Source organism: Spinacia oleracea, chromosome 1 (genome assembly GCF_020520425.1).
Source record: "Spinacia oleracea cultivar Varoflay chromosome 1, BTI_SOV_V1, whole genome shotgun sequence".
NCBI lineage: Eukaryota > Viridiplantae > Streptophyta > Magnoliopsida > Caryophyllales > Amaranthaceae > Spinacia > Spinacia oleracea.
The window spans coordinates 14,387,093-14,404,049 of NC_079487.1; the positions used below are offsets into that span (position 1 = coordinate 14,387,093).

General features: G+C 35.1%; 1 long non-coding RNA gene across 3 annotated transcripts; it reads left to right on the forward strand.

The window, feature by feature from the left end:
- Positions 1–3,198: 3,198 nt before the first annotated feature.
- On the forward strand, positions 3,199–7,529 carry LOC110778155 (uncharacterized). Of its 3 annotated transcripts, none has more exons than XR_002530678.2 (6): positions 3,199–3,348; positions 3,448–3,528; positions 4,557–4,627; positions 4,943–5,285; positions 6,401–6,644; positions 7,261–7,529. It is a non-coding gene; the product is annotated as an uncharacterized lncRNA (long non-coding RNA). The 3 variants fall into 3 exon arrangements; XR_008925753.1 differs by having other exon boundaries at positions 3,269–3,283; XR_008925752.1 differs by having other exon boundaries at positions 3,290–3,528.
- Positions 7,530–16,957: the final 9,428 nt, after the last annotated feature.

Consider the following 16,957-nt stretch of genomic DNA (forward strand, 5'->3'; position numbering starts at 1 on the left):
GCCACCATTGAAAAAGAAGCACAAAATAGGAGCTCATGGAAGAACTTCTACTCAAACCGTCGCTCCGTCGTCAATAATACTGCAGAAATCTACTATTGTTTAAGTCTAAATCCAAACTGAGATTTCTCTGTGTTGACCTTATTCACTCCAGGTAATTGTATTTATTTATTTTACTTCAATGTTAGATTTTTTTTCCTTCAATTTTTCTACGGATCGGCACCCTTTAAGATGAATTTGAGTCCCTTTGTTTTGTTCCTGGTGAATTATAGATCTGGTGTTGTGTTTATGAGTTTCTTCTTTTTTGTTCTGTTTAAAAAAAAAATGGTTTTCTCTCTTCAATTTATCGAGTATTTCGGGAATTAGGTTTATTGATTTTGTTTCTATTATTTTGGTTTGATTCATGAGGATGAGGAGGGACCCTGAACAATCCGCAGATTCTATTATGAAGTCACACCTGATATCACAGATGCTTTAAAGACCAAGTACAGGATCAAGGTTTGTTGGGTTTTTAATATTTAATTTTTTTGCCAGTTTTTCAGCTAATAGCTATTGATAATGCTCATTTTTTTCTTATGAATTTTACTTTGTACTTAAATTAAACGGTTTTTTCATGAAATACCCATGATGTTTCACGAAACGCACCAAATACACCTGCGCGTTTCAAAATACATAATATACCCCTATTTAAACTTATTTGCACCAAATGCCCCTAGACTTAACGGAAGTCTAACTCCGTTAACATTAACTCTCGATTAATCTAACTAATCCTAAATTAACCCTAATTAACTACTGATTAGCCTAATTAATCCTATTTAACACCTAATGAACCCTAATTAACTCAAAATTCCCTCTCTCCTCTCAATCTCACATCTCCTTTTTCTGGGTATCAAAATGGTGAACCCATCTTCGTCAAACTTCAATTGCTAACTCAAATCCCAAAATATTTGAACCCAGATTTTCGAGTGAATTGAAATCGTGAATTGAAATTTGATGAAACCGTGCACGTACCCGTATCAATTTTGTGCGGCCGCACATGAACATTGTGCTGCCCCTATTTCTGGGCTGATTTTTTTGCGAATTTGGGGGGTTGGATTCGAAGGACGAAGAACAAAGTTGCACAACAACATGGAACAAACAACCCCTATTTTTCTGGGCTAATTCATTTTTGCGACGGGGCTGTTCGACGGGGGAGGGAACAAAATAGGGCAGCAGCAGCACATAAGAGGAGGAATATGAGCTCCGATTAGGGAGGGGGGTATAGCGCAGAAAAGATAGATTAGAGAGAAATTAGAAATTGGAATCGGTAGCTAGAATTTCAGTTTAGAGTTGGAGATTTTTCTTGCTTCTTCCTTCTTCTCATTTTTGATTCTTGAGTATTCTGATTTTGTTCAAAAATAGCAGCAACAGCGTATGTAAAGGGACAGCAACAACTGTTAAGGTAGATTAGAGCACTTTGGAGTTCAAATTTGTGTTGGATTTTAGTTTTCTGGGATTGGAATTCAGAAACTTTCAGTTTCTTTTTCTCTCTCCCTTAGTTCTGTTCTTTATTTTCAGAATATTGGTTCTTCAATTTGGGGCTTTAAATTCAATTATTAATGGTATAATTAACTCTCTCTTTTATTCTTTAATTCTCTCTTTAATTGGTTGTCCATAGTTTTTGATTAGTTTATGTTTGATTTTGTGATTTGAATTGTAATTAGGTTATTTGTTAGCTAGAGTTAATTAGAGGCAATTAGAGGTTAATACTAACGGAGTTAACAGCTGTTAGTCATTAAGGACATTTAAGGGCATTTGGTGCATTTTTTTTTAAAAAAGGGGGTATATTATGTATTTTGAAACGCGCAGGTGTATTTGGTGCGTTTCGTGAAACCTCGGGGGCATTTCATGAAAAAACCGTAAATTAAATAAATGATCCTGGAATCACAATTGTTGCATAAAATGGTGGATGTTTGCGGGCAATGTCGAATCTTCCTATTTCTTGCTCTATTGATGTGTAAGCGTATGAGTCGGTTTTTGGTTTTTAATACATTCTGTTGGATTGTAATGATTGAACTAATGTTCTGATGTTTCTGGACTATAGAATCGGGCATCTTTGATAGTCGGGAGATTCATTCAATTGAAGTCACAGACAATGAAAACATTGTAGTTTATTATTTTTACTGTTGCCAAGCAGGGTCAGGGGTTAGTAACTCTAGGTTGTTGAATTTTCTCCGTTGTATTAATACATTTCATTGTGAGAAGAGAAACAAACAAAATCAATGTGTAGGAGCACAAAAATTTTAGTCTGCACAGTCTTTATTTATCACTAGTAAACTTTAACTTCGAAATTCAACTACTTTATGATATTGAGCTGCAAATTCATCTATAATGTAATGGCTAGGTTAGTAAATTGACACTGATTTCAGATTGAATGAGGATGACATTGCAGAATTGTGTCTGTTGGTGCCCTGTTTGTGTTTATTTTGGTAGCTAATTTTAGGCCTTATTATCATCAACTATCTAGCACTACTACAAATGCGTCATTTCTCGACACTATAGCCTCGACGGTGAGGATAACCACTAGTATCAAATTATGGTATCCGTGTTTTCTCGACGGTTATAAATGTCATTCAATTTTCTCGTCTAATATTAGCGTCGAGATATTGGTCCGCAGCCACATGACCCTCACGTGGTCTTATTTGGTTTTCCGCGTATTCATTTTGGGTGAGAACTTGCCCCGCTCCCACCCGTCGTTCTCACTTCTCAATCTCAACCATGGTGTAAAAACTAGTCCGAGTTAACTCGTATCGCCCGAGTTAACAAGGTTTTGGAGGCTGGCGATACGAGATATCCCGAGTTGTAAAGGTGTTTTTAAAAACGGCGATATCTCGGTCGGTTCAACTGATTCGAACGAATTTTGTCCGCGTTAAACGCTATTAACCTCACATCTACTCGGTTTTCAGCCGAATTCCCTATGTTTTCGACAAAAAGAAAGGGAAAAAGGAAAGAAATGGAGAAACTCCACTGAAATATAGTAGAGAACTCCATTTTCAAATCTAAAACAAGAGAGAAAAGAGAAGGTAGACAAAGAAAGTCATTTTAGGTCATGTGTACGGTTTAGGGGAGGGGACTAGGGTAGGTAGTGAGTGGGGCTGACATGGGGCTTCTATTTCAAATTTCCAATTCCTACGCGACAACCGCGACACGGTCCGCGACAAACACATCATTTCCGCGACCGATCCCGCGACCGTGACCGATACCGCATTTTTTATCTATGATCTCAACCCTAAACTGATAGTACTCCGTAACTTCTATGCTCTCTCAAATCACTGGTTTCAGATCTACATTTCTAATAATCTCTTTCAATAAGTTCTCCTCTTTCTCTTCATTTCTTTGAAATTCACTTTTCATCTCCTAAAAATCCAATGAATTTTTAAAAATATTTGATTTATTTCCCCTATTTTTCAGGATTCATCGCTCTCAGATCTCGGTTCTATGATTTCGTTCAACGTCGTTGAACACGATTCCGGATACTTTGAAGGTAGTCAGGTCAGTTCATAATTACAATCTCATTAATTTATTTATTTTCTCCCTTTAGTTGGTGAAGTAATCTAGGTTTAATTTCTGGTTAGAAAAATTGATCCGGAATTTGTTTAATTTGACTATCGGGTTTGATGATTCGGTAAATGCAATGTTGGTTTATTGATCCATGTGAATGATCTGGAATTTGAGTTTGTAATCAACATTAAAATCCAAGTTTGAGTTTGTTTAATTGATTGTTTATGATAGTCCAACCCCTTCTTTATTTTCGAAGTATTTGCCGCTTGAACAATTTTATAGTTTCGTTTCACTTTTTGTTATTAGATGCTAAGGGATTTCTTAATTGATAATTTTAGAATAAAAATTCAATTGTTACAAGTCTTTTTTTCCCCTCTTGTATCTGAATGTGGATGCAGCCATGATGCATTTAATATCTTCCGTTGTATCATGTTTGATTGATGATTATATTGAGTAATTGTAAACTGCTATTCTAAGTTGTTGTCACATGTGGTTTGCTGGCCATTTTAGGCACAATGAAAGCTTCAGTAATATTTTCAGTTCTAAATTTCAAGCATCAGGCAAATAACTTGACCATCTTCAACTTTTTATTTGCTATTAACTACTAGTAGTATACAATTTAATGCTTTCCCAATCTACTACTACGTGGTATTTCATTATATTCAACATAAAGAAGAAGATTTGGGCTGTACATATCTAATCCCATATACTATGATTTAGGAAGGTGACTCATGACATGCGTTATGTAAGATAGCCTGATTGACCAACTTTAAACTCTATTTGATTGTGATGATGCGAAGAAATGGTAGCAGTTTTCATTGGTAGGAATTGTTGGAAAAAATAGTACATAACATTATCTTACCATTAGCTTGGTTGATCGGTTTCTGTCGACATAAGGGTCATAGTGTGCTGATTAGCGTTGGTTCAATAAGTTAAAAATCCTTGATTAGTTCTTGCAATTGTTTAATGACTTTGTGACCATATCGATTTCATTGAGCTTTCCTTGCGATTTCGTGCAGTTTTATAGAAAGATATCAGGAGAGTTATTCGATTCAATTGATGGTACTGTATCTTGGTGAAAATGGATTTGGTAAGTTATTGAGTTGAGTCCTTTCTAATACAAAGAAACATACTGATGAACATCATGAATGACAGAGTATACTGAATAAATTTTTTCTATTAGTGCCTGGAAGGATAGAAAACATGCTTGTCTATTCTAAGTCTATGTCTCTATTCCTACCAGTTACATTTCCTGTTTCCTATTAATTTCCATGTTCCCAATTTTACGAGTTTGGTACTAGAATTAATTTCATTACACTATCTAAGTTGATGATGACTGTTTGAGCATCTGCTGAATTTAGATTAATTTCATATTTCTTGATCAACACTACTGCAATTTCCGTAGTTTCTCGACGCTGTACAATTTTGCTGAGGCTGGATTTAATCTCGCGAAGTTTCTCGACGTTGTTAGAAGTCGAACTATTGTCTCGACATTAAATAGCATCGAGAATTAGTCACGTGTGCAGCATGTGTCTTTAACTCTAAAATTCTACCGCTAGCCCCTGGTCTTCCAGTTTTAGTTTGGTGAAACAAGAAACCGCCGACACCAAAACGCTAAAAAAGAAAAAGAAAAAAGAACACCTCTCGTGGATCTGTTGCTCGATCTTGGTCTGCTACCTTCAACCCTCCATTGAAATCACAATTCTCATAGTATGGCGGAAGGTTACAAGCTTTCTCACTTTCACCAGGTATGTTCTTTGTTCTTTTTCCATTGATTTTTAATGTTTGATGTTTGTTTATGGTGAATTCGTTAATAACTGATATATGGTTGTTTTTTATGGATGGTAATAATTCTGATTGAAATCTTGAAAAACTATAGGGTTAAGGTGGGTTTGAATCTAAATTTTGAGGCTGAATAAGGGATTAGTGTTACCAGTTGAGTTTCTGACTTGCTGATTTTTTATTTTAGATTATTTTGGGTTAAACTTCGTGTTATATGTTGGGTTAATTATAGGTTTTGAGGTAAATTTGGGATTTTTTGGGTAAATTTGTTTTGATTGGAAATCGTTGTTGTGATGATATCTCCAGGTGTGCCTTAAGAAATATCATTGGAAATTCTAGTTTTTCGGGGGTCTTTAACAAGCAACAATTGACTGAACTTTATTAGTCACTAATATATGTAACACAAAACTGGACTTTGCGAAGTAGAACTTGAACTTTATAGAACAATACAGAACTGAACAGAAATTGTGTTGACTCATATAGTCATTTAAGACTTCGTATTACTTTAATTTTTAAGGACCACTTTGTGATTCATGAAGATACAAAGTATGACAACTTAGCTCTCCCAACGTCTTGATAGAGTATGGAGGCAATAGAAGTTTGAATTTTAAAGAAAATACAACGAACCAGATGAGTAAACAATAGAAGAAATTAAAAAAGATGTGCCAACTGGAGTTTCCAAGCAAGACTAGGTGAACTTGGTCAGCTATTAGGAATCACCCAAAGGGAAAGTAAGTTTTTAATATATGAACTTTATATTTCGATCGACAAAACTTATATTCAGCCACCAGAATATAGTCATTTATGGCTTTGTATTACTTTAATTTTTAAGGACCACTTTGTGATTCCTGAACCCTATACACGTTTTTGAAGACGTTAATTTAATTACTTTGTAGAAATTGTCTGAGTATGGAAAAGAGGCACTAGCATCTCTGAGTCAATTTCTTAGTAGTTCAAGCTTTGCGAATACACGTGTTGATTATGTATAAAACAATTAAACCCACTACACTACAACTTATCACAGTGGTTTGTCTCTTTATAATATTGCATATAACTTGTTTCTATGAATTTCTACTTATAGGAAGATGAACTTGAAGAAGGTATGAGCCTAGTAGAACTTTGGCAAGCTTCTCATAGGAAGAAGGATGGAACCTTTATTGTCGGCACATTCACTGAAGAGATAAAAGACAAGTACGATAAGAATGCAAAACTGATTAAGACAATGAACAAAGCTGTTTTCTCAGGTTTTAGAATCTGTTTGCAGTGGAGACGTTTCGACGCAACTAGACGCTACACAAACAGCCTTGTGTATGGCTAACCCTCTGGTATTGTTTAAACCCTTTCACTTAGAATTTCTAATGCTTTCTAAGTCTGATTATGTGAAGTTTGTGATCGATTGACTGACTATAATTAGTTAAGAACTCTACGAACTTTGCAAAACAAAACTGAACTTCTGCCTGCCCTTTGCTATCTATCTAACTTATGCTTAGTAATACTACTGGATTGATTGATTGATTGTTATGATTGATGATTATGGGGTCTGTCAAAACTCAGCTGCAACTGGAACTCTTTCAGTTTAGACTAAGCCTGTTTTTTTAATGCAAAGCAGGAACATTCACTTGCTCCTATTTTAACGAGTCAACTATGGCAAGCAGTCTTTATAAACAAAATAAAGCAAAAAAGAAATAAGTTAGGTACGGATAAGAGTCACTAATGTGTGCAACAAAACTCAACTGAACTTTATAGTACGAACAAATTATAAACGCCGCCCTCTAACTTATGCAGACTAATAAATTATATGAAGTTCATATATTTGATACTTATTGCATTTGGTATAATAACCAATCTGGTCATTGTTTTATTCTTTATAGTGGACATCTCTTAATTTATTTTTACACGGTGGGAGAAACTATAACTTACCATTTTTAAGTTCTTTTGAAGGCCCGTGATGCGTTTGAAGATTATGGTGGTGGAAGAAAGGAATATAGGGATGATGCATAGCTCCTTCAACTATGAAGCCCATATACTTGAACTTATAGGCCTTGAATGACTTTTGTTTCTAAGATGCCATTTTAGAATAATAGGGCGATTGGAATTGTAATATTTATAGAAGACGTTGTGTTAGTTTTAAGTTTGTGCTTTGGTGATAATGTATAAACTTTGATGATATGTTTATAACGTATTATTATATAAATTAATATTAGTACAAATATCTTTAAGTTATCGACATCTCTGTCATTTTAATTTTTCTATAATATAGTTGTGTATGATTTCAAGTTTAAGATTGTATTTGCTTCGCGGAATTTTTTTTATAAAAAAATTGAAAACTAAAATCTCGACGCTGTTAATCGTCATAACGATTTCCCGCTGTTAACATATATTTAGGACGTTGAAGAGCGTCGAGAAATTATATTACTATGGCAAATAGCGTCGACATTCTCGATGCAGGTACACGTCGACATCTAATTGTAGACAACAAAACCCGTCGAGATTTTCGACGCAAAGGAGTGTCGAGAAATTCTCTACGCCCAAATTCTCGGTGCTGCTTGACAGCGTCGAGAAATATTTTCTCGTCGTGAAACAACGCGTTTTGTAGTAGTGAACAACCACCAGGACTCGGTCCTTTTCACGGTGGAGCAGCCTCTTGATGAAACCCTAGGCCATTCTTTCTGTTACGTCCGTCCCTCTACTCATTTTCTCTACTTCTTCCGATCATTTTCTTTCCCCTTCTCATTCTCTTCCCTTTGACGAAAAGAGAGGAGATGATAAAATTACCTTGTGGGACGAAACGAAATCAAAATCAAAACTCTAAATTCAAATTGACTTCGGCGTTGACAAAACTCACCGCATTGCAAACCCAGAGGACTTAAAACCTATTGAACTAAGAACGCATAAAACCAATAATTAAAATTATTGAACCAAGATCATATTTAAAACCGATAATTCATGTGAATATGAAAAACAACAAAAACAACATCAAGAAAAAAATGTAGATGATTGTAGCAGAGAAGAACAATGGGGAGAGAAAGAAGAAGGTAAAGGAGAGAGAAAATGGGGGCGGAGGAGACTGGAGACAGAGCTAGGGTTTGCCGAAAACCATCCACGGAAGAACCAGGGGTAAAAAGAAGGGAAGCATGGAGGACTGAGGAGGGAGAAGGAAGGACGCCTGATCTAAAGGGAAAGGGTAAAGCATTAGTAAAGCATGAGAGTTGCGGGCGATTTCGTAATCCCACTATTGCTGCAATAGTAACTCCAACTTTGCTCTTTTAGAAGTGTTAGGATAGGTGTATTCTCTTCAACTTATAAGATTTGAATTTATTTGAATTTATGTGAATTTATAGGACCTTATTTGACTTGGGATGTGTTCTATTGACCTGATTTTTAAGTGTTTTCTTTCGAACTTATCTTATCTAAACTTATATGAACTTATTAGAACTTATCAAAACTTATTTTGGTTATAAATCATACATGAATAACCCTTATTTCTCCCGAACTTATATTATATGAACTTAACTAAACGTATCATAACTTAATTTTCCTAAAGTATGTGGAACAAGGTCAATGGAACAAAGCCTTATAGGAACTTTTAAAAATATAGGAATATAGGATCTTGTAGGATCTTGTAGGAACTTATAAGAACTTATATGACCTTATACATTAGACCTTTTGAGACCTTTTTAAAGTTTATTAGATTATTTCTAAAACTTTTAGCAACTACAATATTTATAACAGCTGATTGCAAATATTAATAACTATAAATTAATAAGGTAACTATTATTTACTTCTTATATTAGTAATTATATCTTTTATGTTATTTTTAATATAAATTATTATTTCGTACTAATAATGAATAATGTATGTCCTTCCTCCAAGTATGCATTTAATGTATTTAATACGAAGTCTAATAAAGGCGGTTCAGATTAATTAACGAGTTAATTATTCTGTGAGATCAAGTGATCTGAATGTTTAGCTAGATGTCGCTTCAATTCAGATCAAGTGGGATTAATATTAATATTAACTAGCTTCTGAGGCCATTCTTTAGTGGTTATTTAATCGTCTTTCTAAGTTTTAATTTTATTGAACTTAGTGATTTTAGTGAGAATATATGATTTAAATAGAGTATAATTTGAAGATTGAAGTAATACATAAATTAAATAGTAAATTAATATTGAGTGGTAAAAGGGGAGATGAAGTGTAATATGTTGAATGACTAAATTGGTGAATTGATGTTGTATGAGGAAGATGAAGTGGAAGAGCCAGTTGGAGTTATAAAACAAAGCAAACAACAAAAATGTTGAAAGAAAAACCAACTTGATGGAGGAAAGAAGAAATGACACGTGTGATCTTTCGCTTTTTTAATACTAGTTATAGATGACACAACTTACTCTCAACTGAACTCGTTGGGTCACACAAATAGTTGTAGACGCCTACATTTTTCCCTCATCCCGTGTCGGGAGGTTCAATGATGAAATTATAACCCACTTGTCAACAACACACTCTTATTAGCTGAAGAACGATCATCGATTAATTGAAAAGATCATCCGAAGCAGAACCCTGTGTCGGAAGGTTCAATGATTAAATTATAACCCACTTGTCAACAATGCACTCTGATTAGCTGAAGAACGACCCTCAATCGACTGAAAAAGATCGCCCAGAGCAGATGCTGTTAAATATAGTAACTTCTATAATTAGAAAGTTTTCCAAAATAGGTTGGACATGTATTTAGTCGCATTCGCATCCCGATACGCCTTTAATACGTGGTTGCACATCATTAGAAAGATTGAATATAATAGTCCACGCGCAGCAAACCTGCACGCGCCACAATGTTCTAGTCATTGACTTCCGGCTCTAGGATAACATAACTCGAACTATAAAATTTCCAAACTCAGAATTGTTGGGAACAACACATGTAAATGTTAACCCAATTTAATTAAACATGCTCACGTGTGCTTAGAATACGCTCGTTAGCTTGTTGTCAAATGATACGTCCTTACAAAGTCAAAATTAGTCTTATAAGTTATGATTTGGATCATGCACATTATATGGTTGTATGAGCCTTGGAATAAGCTTTCCATAGACTTATCACAAAGCCCAAATCCGATTTAAAACGAAAGAGTTATAAGACTTTTACCTGGGCCTTTGTAGGGGGCTAATTTTTCTCATACTTGTATATTTGGATTTTTTAATGTAAGTTATGAGCACTTGATGGATCCCGTTTAGGAACCACAAAAAACCCAAACTTGGTTGATTTATCAAGAAGAACGATCACTAGGTTTGGCTTGATTTTTGACAATCCAACCCCAGGGGAGCCAAAATCTAGGTTCGTACTAATGACGTTAATCGATTTGAACATTGAAAAAACGAAATTCAATCATGAAAAATGCATAAAAATTCCCATACGGCTTAGACTGTTGAATTTCGATGGAGTCGCCACCAAAAAAATTTAAGGATCCGGTTTGGAAAGACCACGAATATAAGACTTGAAACTGAATATTGATTCGGGTAAGGGAACGAGACACTTATTTAGAAAGATTTAGCAAGCTAGTTTGGTTTAATCAAGACAAGGATCGTTTTCTTATAAGAATATCCTAATTATGACACTACGTTTAGGCGGTTTTGGCATGCATTTTAGAACATTGGATTTGCTAATTTGTACGTTATCACTTTGCTTTAAGTCAAATTAAGGGAACCTAGTCTTGTTGTCCAAGAATCATCTTTGTTAAGCGTGATTGGAACTCTGTATTTTGTTGATTTAGCATGTTGGGTGACGAAAGTGATAAACAAGTAAATCAAGCATCAAATAGAAATAAGGTGAAATAAAGTAAAGATTATACACCACCTAGTATTGACCCTTCCCATGTAAGATATGTATTTGATAGAATTACACTCCAATTAAGATTAAACATTCGCCTGCAGTGTTTAAAACTTAATTTACTTCTCAGAGCATTCTTTTAGTACCAAACAAAATTCGGGACAACTGTGGCATCCTCACCCTCCAACATATTAAACATTCCACCACTAGAATGTTTAGAATAACAGATTCAAAAATAAATCTCTCCCGGACTGGAAACGTGAGCTACAAACTAGACTGTTGGCTGACACTGGAGACTAAAGATGATCCAAATCTCCAAGATGCAGACTCAAAGTTCAAAGAAGCCTAGGCTTAGAATCTAGCACTTCAGACTAATTCTATTTCATTCTCCCTTCCTTTCTATCCCTAAAATAGAATAAAGGGTTAAATTGTTGTCAAGCCTTCTGATCACGTACTTTTATCCAAGATCAATAAAATATTTCTTTAAAGTACATCATTGACTCTCTTACCATGACAGTTTCAAAAGCAACGACCAAACAAAAAGGAAAATTATCCGATGCACGAAACTAATGGCAAAACTTATCATGCACTTCACATAAAAGAGTTCGCAATTAATCACTCACCTGAGCCCAACATAGCCCGTTAACTTCAAAAAGAAAAGATTCATCTCAGGACCAACAGCTGGGGGCTTACTTAGTCCACCTTAAATTTTTTTGAAAGATATAATTCACCAACACAAGAGGCAACTTGCAACCTTTAAAAATGTCCTTTCCCTTGACCAAAAAACGATGAACCACTTTATTGTTAGCCTTGTTAAATCTCGTCTAAAGGAGCCTTTATATTCAACCCGCACTAATTCGAACCTAGGGATGAGAATTCACTATGACAATAATATGGACAAGAAAAAATAACTAATCAAGTAAAAGAGGATTACACACCATAGACCATTCCCAAAAATAAAGAATCCAAGAACAATGTGAAGCAACCGGTCAAGTCAAAAGTCCTTAAACTAAAATGTGGAGAATGAAAAAACGATGAAGTTCTGCAAAGATTAAACACCAAGTGCAGTTGTCAATTTAACTAAGGGTATAATGGGAAATTTTGAGCCTTATCCGTTTATCCACCCTAAGCTTAACCATGTTACGATCTCGGAAACACCCTCCTTGAGGTGAAGTAATAAATATACATCTTTCTTAAATCGCAAAAAAATCCCCACTCGGGAACACCTGAAAACCGAGCACCAATCACTCGGCAGTAAGAAGTTAATCAACTTTGCAAATTAATTAGAAAACAAAACGTGAAAATAATACAGTGAAAACCGCGCGTACCAACCACCTGGCGCTAGAAATTACTAGCGCTTGCCATTTGAGCGAAAGAAAATTATAGCGCGGGCTAGCTGTGCGCTAGATTTTTTCACCGCTTGCGCTTAAGTGTTCTGAATTTTCCTGCACCTTTACAGAAAATTCGAACACTTGGGGGTTCATCCGTGCACAATTAATCCGATTATTTTTATGCAATTTTGCGCAAATCAAGGTTAATTTATAATAAAATAATGATTCAGAATCAAGAACCAGAACTACGTAAGGCCTGATTCCAACCTAGATACGTATGCAACCCCTAAAGGCGCCTCCACCTAAGTCTAAATTCATTTTGGACATCTATTCTGAGCAAGACAACTCTCCCCACTCCGGCTAAAAGTGACTAAAATATGGATCCATAACATTCCATTTAAGTCATTAGATGCAAAAGTACTAAAAGTTTTATTAATTAGTCACATGATTATATTATCAACCTAATTACTTTGCCAACAAAATAAAAGAAACTTGCCTCTTTAGGCATAATTCCCAAAGAAGCATTCACTTCCTAAAATAACTTGTTTCCTGCCATTCGAATACATAAATAATTTCCTTTAATAAAAGACGCATCTACTGAAAAATAGAAGTCTTTTGAAACATTGCTAAAAAACTAAGTAAGACAATCAAGTATCCTTTATAAACAACAAAGGGTAGCACTTAGTATCCTTACCATCCTTTGACACCTCTTCATGTTAGAATGTCTTCCACCTTCTTGAACTTTGAGTGTAATACCCCGAATTTTTCAAACTCGATTTATTATGCTTAATAATTTTTATTAGCTTAAATTCGTTTTAAATCTTAATTCCGAACGTTAATTTCATTAACAATGATTTTAAGTAACTCGAAAATTTAATTACAAAATATTTCTTTTAGTTTTATAATTCAACTAGTAATGTATTTATGATTTAAATTATGATTATTTTTGAGTTTTCTTTTAAGCTTAATTAGAGAGTAAAATTCTGATTTTTTTTCCAACAATTCACAAATTACCAAGCTACCCTTATTCACCCAAATGAGGTAAAAAAACCAGTTTTCTTTCCTCCTCCTTCTTCTTCACGCATCCTTTGCCATGGAAGTCAAAGTTCCTTTACAGATGTCTCAACTATTCTTCAATTGCATGCACGTATCTTGTATAGCTTCTCTTAGTCATCAAAAATCTCAGACTTTTCTTCACATTTGTCATTCCAAACAATCCCATTTGAGTCAATGAACACCATTTCAGTAGAGGCAGAAAAATGAGAAAATCAAACTCAAAATCATGAGTAACAATCAGTTTCATACTCACAATTCCAACAAAAGTCAAACACAAATTCAATCTCACTCTCCCTGTTTTTCGGTAATTCAAACCACCACCACCACCACCACCAACGACCACCACCCAAAGCACCCTTCGTTCCCCTCCTATCCCGACCACCAGCGCACCGCCCAACCACCACTGCCCCCACCGTCTTTCTCCGTTCACCACCGCAATCACCATCGCAATCACCACCGCACACCCACCGCACACCCCCTTCCCCCTCTTCTCCTCCTCGCGATCCTCTGCCCCTCCCCTGTTTCATCCCCCTTCTCTGCTTCGCTGCACCACCACCGTGACGCTCCACCACCTTTAGTCACCTCCACCCGCACCGTCGAGTCGTCCCCGCCCTTCGCCCAGAATCACCAGAACCCACAACAAAAATCCCCTACTCCCCTTTTTTTTCCGCATGATCTCTTCCTCCCTTCCCTCGCCGTATCGCCGCGAACCACCCACCGCCACCATCGAATTAACCGGCGCGACCCAGCCCCAGCCGTCATCCCCTCTCTTCCCTCCTCTTCGTGGTTTCCATTCCCTGTTTCCTCGTGCTCCCTCCTCCCCTGCCGTGACTCCTTCCCAGAAACCAAAACCCAAAATTTGTGATTTTAAACTTTGATTTTAATCCTCCTCAAACCCAATTTCAGATTGGGCCAACTTTCAATTTGGGCTTTTTGGGTGAGTGGCTAATTTATAATTCTCAGATTTTAATACTTACAATTTAACAATTTTTTTTATAAAATGATTATTACTAATAAAAAAATTGTTTATTATTTTTCAGGTTTTATTATCGATTTTATGAAAATAAGATTCTAGTTTTATTTATAAAAATGAAATTTAAATAATATTTTTATGAAAAATTGATTTATAAAATATATATGTATTTCGATTGAAAATTTGATTAATAATAATATTTCGTTAAATTTCGAAATTATATTCTATTAAAATTTGTTATTTATAAATTCGTTACTTATAAAATTTATGATTTTATAAAATATCGAATTTATATTATTTATCGATCAAGTACTAATTAAATGATTTATTATTTTGAAAGAAATTGGACTCGGAGCCCAGGACGAACAAACCAACGAAAATCCTTAGCCAAAATCGTGGAAGTGAGGTAACGGCTATTGCTAGTACCCGCAATTCCCTTCTAAATGTGTTTATGAAATCATGACAATATGATTGAATTTATGATCTGAATGCTTTGTCATGTTTTATTGAATTGCGGGAAATGAATTATGTTTTGATTGAATAATTTATTATAATATGATATGACGGAATTATTCCTTATTTTATGATTGATTGAATTTCTTATAAAATGATATTATGATTGATTGAATTTCTTATAAAATGCTGTTTATAAGAAACCATGAAAGAAAAGATGTTTGATCGTATGATCCAAAGGAAACATGTTACTTCAACTGAAGTAAAAAGGCTAAAATATAAAATTAAACGAAACATGATAAATGAAAGTGAAAGACCTAGTCCGTTTGGCAGTATATGTTAACAGGTTACGATTCTCGGTCATGCATGTACCCATGGGGCATCCGCCCATTGAGCCAAGGCTCTCATGTTTTCGGGCCAAGGCCCAATGTTTATGGAAAGCGGTCCATCGTGGAAGACGTTCCACCATGTCATACTTGCCACGGCTAGCATGTGCACCCTAAAGTTGTGAATGAATTAAATAAAGGACTTTATAAAATGTTTTACATTATTCTATTCTCCCTGTGTTATGGAAGTCATGACCATTGTGTTCGAGATTATTCCAAACCTCTATCGTTAACTATAAGTATTAAAAGATCGTCTATTGGCAACGACCATAGAACTAATGACATTGTTAGTATTCCCCAGCAACCCGTGACTGGAAAAAGTTCCTATGACGAAGTCAAATGATACCAATGATGCTTGTAATGTTTTTCAAATGATTCTGTGATCGCCCATGTTACTCGTTGATACTCCTCCATTTATAATTTATCATATATGTTCATAGTTTATACCAAATAGGTTTACATGAGTAGGATAATGAGTACTAGGTAGCCTGAAAGTTCAGGCATATTTAGAGGATGTAATGAAAGGATGATAGGTTGGAGATTATGAAAAGATTGACATTTATGCGTATGAGAGAATAAGAGTATATTACTCCAATTACTAAGAGACAAAAGGTCGAAATTGAAAGTTTATCAGACAACTAGGGAAAGGAACATTTTAGTTGCCTATAGTAAGTGCGCGAATATATTTCAAAGAGGATACATGATAGACCCCTTTAGAGCAAACAAGAGTTTAGGTTTCGCCCTATCATTGTGTCGGGAAATGAGTTAATTTGAGGTAATCATTTGAAGAACGATAACATAAAGAAGTCACTTGGGAACCCCAATCTTATGTGCAAGGAAACGACAATGTATGAGTATTATAGAGGATCACGATAAGTTACCATTATGCGTCATATAGCTGGTATCAATGGAATTGGTACAAAAGTATTTTTGAAGGTTCGTTGAGCTATTAAAATATACTAGAGGTTGTAAACCAAATACCATAAAGCTAGCTGAAATTATTTTGGGATTATCAATTGTATGTGAGATCTTGATGAATCACAATTAAGACCCGTGCTTTGATACATTTAGTAAACCTACCTATGGATAGTTTAAGAATTATGGAGAACCCTAAGGAACAAATTTGAGGAAAATACAGGAGTTCGTGAAGTTTTGAAATATGTCAAGTTGGCAAGAAAGTAGTTCGAAGGCTATGAAATGGCAATCTAGAGTAAACAACTTAGACTAATCTATGCTAAAGTATCTACCGTATATTTTGAGTATATGTAAAAATCTCAACCAAGCTATGTTCAAGGATCGAGTCACGTAATTTGGGCTGAGCCCTACGTCGATGAAAGAATTTGACTTAGGAGAGAGAATGTTGAACATCATTGTTTTGAAGTGAAATCAAAGAAACGCATGTTGAAGGACTAAAGGATGGTTGATATGCCTCTAGTATGGAAGCCAATAAGTTATCAAGAATTAATCTGTCAATAAGGTTGATGATATCAATGAATGTTAGAAGTTCGAAAAGAATTATGAATGATTGAGGAATGCGACGGAATTGAGATTAGAAAATCAACATATGACATGTATATAGGACCAGGTAGTCTGAAATGAGTTTTCTAGGAGCTAGATGGTTTTTAAT